Genomic DNA, 4,415 nt, shown 5'->3' with positions numbered 1-4,415 from the left:
TCTTAAGCAGTAAAGATAAGCCAAATCTCTGCTTTGTGATTCTCTCAGGTTGTGATTTAAAGAATTGGTAGCGAATAACTTATTAGACTTTTGGGACTTCAGTCAAACCCCGTTAACTCTCATCTTCAGTATATGTGTGTGTGTGTGTGTGTGCTTTCGGTAGTTTTAGTCCCTGTTCTTAGAGTAGCTCAAAACATTGTTTCATTATAAATAAGCAGTGTCTTGTGTTGTGTAAAGTTAAAACTTTGCCCAGATCTTGCTACCTAGCTTGTAGCTTAATAAATCATCACTAACCGTTATTATGACTTTGGCCAGGGCATAATACAAATATCAAAATTGTTAAGATATACTGATCTTTAATGTTTCGCTGGACGAACAGTTGATAAAGTGTAAACTATCAATTTTGAATCAGTTTTAATCAGGGTGACTCAGAATCTTTAGATTCAAATTCCCCTCTGAAAAGAGCTAGTTTACTACAACTCGTTTAAAATAATGTAATCATCATGTTTTAACCAGGTTTCTGTCAAACAGAGCACATCTAGGTTATGATCAGAGATCATATTTACAAAAAGTGCTTTCGTAGAAAGGGACCTGATATTCAATAAGCCAAGCTTTATCATTTGTTTATCCGTATTACATCTGTTTTTTATTTGTTGAACATCAATTAAATTGTTACTCTTAAATTGGTTTGGACGTTTTTTGTATTTTCTAGCTCGGGGAACAGACACAGTCTCTATAGTGTGATATCTAGGTGAAAGAGTCTCTATGTGCTGAGAATTAACTGATTTCTGTGACGCGAGGCAGCTAGCAGATGGTCGGTTTAGCCAGTCTGTCTGCTTCCTGCCCTGGGCCTCAGTTACTGGTCAAGTGCAAACTCTTAAGACTATGTGCCATATTTCTAGAGAGAAGAGTGGCACCACCCCAGGAGGGATGAAGACCATCTCTTATCAACAGGTCAGGTATGCCCCAAAAACTCATTCAATTGTCTATGAAACCTATGTTATTCTGCGGGTACCACTTAGACATCCATCACCCATACAGTATCTCGTTGCCACGGTAAGCTGGGAGGGGACCAGCGCATATTACAGTGTCTGACATCGTACTTGCAAGTTCACACACCTCTTTAACATTATTTTAAGTGATCTCTGACTGGCGAAGTCGAACATCATTAGTGCCGACGTGGATAACAATCTTACTGAATTTATGTTTAACATTAGCCAGCACTTTTAAATTTGTTAAGATGTCAGGTGCTCTGGCTCCCGGTAAACATTGGACTATGGTGGCTGGTGTCTCTATTTTCACGTTCCGTACAATAACCAACGTGAAATCGCCAATAACTAGAGCACTTTCATCAGGTTTCTCAGTGGATGCGTCACTGAGTGGCGAGAACCTGATCTAGTCGCATCCAAAGCCGTATCTACAGCCCTCACATTCTTACTGTCCTCAATTCAAGTTTGGATGCGTGTCTCTAGTTCTGAAATCTTCTCTGTCAGCCTAACTATTTCCCTGCATTTATCACATGTGAATCCCTTGCTGCTGACAGAGAGAGCTAAACTATACATGTGGCAAGCAGTGCAAACAACAATAGCAGAAGAAGCCATTACTCACCGTGATTGATGAATGATTCTGACTTACCACTGTTGTTTGATGAACTCGTGAAAAACGGCGCGAGAGAGAAAAGAAACAGTAAGAGAAAAAATAAAAAGGTAATGGTTATAGAACAGTAATAGAAGCGCGAATGGAAACGTGAATGACAAGCTAACCGGCTAATGAATGCTACCGAGCTGTACACGCGCGGCACTCGTGATTTGAAATTTAACGCAAACGATCAAATTAGTTCAATTAGTTTGATAGATAATATCGGATATATGGTGGGAATTAAGATTAGATTTTATCACTTTAAACAAAAGAGAGTGATAGTAAGATTCAACAGAAAAGCGAAGCTACATGGAGCTACAATCACAAACCACTCAGCAGCACGGCGATGACCAGTAAGCTTACAGAGATGATGAAATAAAATGGGATTTAAGCACAGCAGTCGTGTTCACTTTTTATGAAAGCTCAAAATAACAAGACAAGCAGCAAACCAACATAATGCAACGTAAACAGACCATGAGCTGAAAGAAACACAGAGCTTAAAGAATTCACCACAATCATATATATCACCACATCTAAAAACAATGCTCTCAGATACTATCAAATTAATCCTTTTTTCTTTATTTTTTTCACACCAAACTAAATAATATATGCATTAACTCCTAATACCGTACACGTATTCTTCAGTTATTAAAAAACAGCTGATTTAATTTGAGCCTTGTTAATGATTTTCAGTTTTATTTAAAATATATTCTGTAAATTTATCAATTCAAACCTCATTTGTTACATAAATTGATAACATTTGAAACAGACATTAAATATGAGATGAAATTAGTGCAGTCAATAATGAAACACATTTCCATATGCAAAGTGAACTGTGGATATTTAGGAAAGAGAGTTTTTGTGTCATCTAGTGCTTTAGAGGAAAATAAAATCACGTCTTTATCCCTGTTAGATACTGTATGTGCATCACAGAATATTATGACATTCAAGAGGGTATGTCTCCCTGATGACGTCATAATATGCAAATTAGACGAGTATATTTACACCCCACATAAACGTTCAGTCATGCCCAACATTTTTCTAATTTACAGTAGATCTCTATCTTTAAGCACTTTCAAGCCACAAGCTTTTGAAATCTTGATGTCAAAATCCAGCATTTTTCCAAAAAACCCTGGCGCCTAAAGGGTTAATCTAAAAACAGCATAAAAACCTGCTGAAATACAAAACATGAACTAAAGTAACAAACATTACACATTTAATTGATCCATGATCACATTTCGTTCAGCTCTTTGTCCTTATTTTGAACGTGCTGATGTTGTTCTGCTCTTCTAATGTCTAGTAACTCTCCTGAAGCTCATTTGGCTATTGTGAGCTATTGATAATATTTCACAGTGATGATACATACAGCATTCAGACATTTCACATATTCATCACAAAGACAATATTTGGCCACATGCAAACTCAGAAACTTTTATTTTGAAATTGCCATGTACAATAAATTGCATATTTAGAAACAGGTTGATGTATTGTCCTGTGTTGGCAAACGTTTATAAATTATATACATTACAAATCTAGTGAGATAATGCACAGTTTTCCCAGATGAACGTTAAGCAATTCAAATTCACAGCATATACAGAGGAAGAGTTTAGCCAGTCTTCACTGGTAAATTACCGGTAAGTTACCATTAAGAGATCATGTGTGAACAGGACCTTGTCAAAAATCCCGGTAAATTTGTTCTGGTGATCATATTGTTCCTATGGAGATGACATGATTACTCTGAGCTGTTTACAAAGCTCCACTGCCTTTTAATTAGTTATCCTATAGAAATATGCGTTAGATGGACATCTTTGACCATTGGGCCTCCCCAACAAACACAGAACGTTGCCTCAACGTAGCCAACCTTTTAGCAACGTTGTTACAACATGGCTAAAAGGTTGTTGGTTCTACGTTGCGTCGTTGAGGTTGTTACTGTGTTGTCACAATGTTGCCATTCAATCACGGTTCAGGGCCATTGCTGAAGGTTGTGCTTAGGCTGTCTGGACAACCACTAGACGACATGTACTCGTCACTGTTCCGAAGCGCATTTTAAATTTGAACAGACCGTTGGGCCGTTATTCTTTTTCAAGCCAGGATACGTCTGTCACGTATCCAGTCCATGAACTTCCATCTGTTAGCCATCAGAGGTCACCCTTCCCATTTCATTGACTCTTGCACTACACACTGTTGCATATCACCCGGACTACATATCCCATCATCCACTGCACTAACGACACACACACACTGTTGATTGCACAGCACTGATTGCACACAGCTGTTATCACTCACACATCCCCTATTTAACTCTCACATCTCAACTTTAACTCTGATCCCATTGCACTGCCGAGTATTGTTTAGCATTTATCAGTTTGATAGCTACACTACAGAGCCCTCGATAGGTGCCTAGTCTTGCCTTGCCTTGCCTTGTCTGTGTTCTCGATTTTTGCTCTTCGCCTGTTTTCCTGGATTTATCCCTTTAGTCTTGTCCCTCCTGATTCTGTTTGCCGTTCATCGACCTACGTTAGCCCTAGGACTATTCTTGTGTCTTGCCCGCCATATACCTGTTTGCCACTGTTTGACCCTGCCTGTTTTATGACCACGTCTCTGTCTTCTCCAAATAAAAAGCTTGCACATGGATCCGCACATCTCACGTCTTGTCAGCCACGTAACAGAATACTCGGCCGCACAAGGATCCAGCGGCTTTTCAAGTGGACATTGGCCAGGTATGGACACTGCAAGGCTGTTGTTAGCCCTCGAGCAGGGCACACGCTCGCTCGAGG

The sequence above is a fragment of the Sinocyclocheilus grahami genome, unplaced genomic scaffold, assembly GCF_001515645.1.
Source record: "Sinocyclocheilus grahami isolate Dianchi unplaced genomic scaffold, SAMN03320097.WGS_v1.1 scaffold2118.1, whole genome shotgun sequence".
Lineage (NCBI taxonomy): Eukaryota > Metazoa > Chordata > Actinopteri > Cypriniformes > Cyprinidae > Sinocyclocheilus > Sinocyclocheilus grahami.
This window is presented reverse-complemented; position numbering follows the sequence as displayed.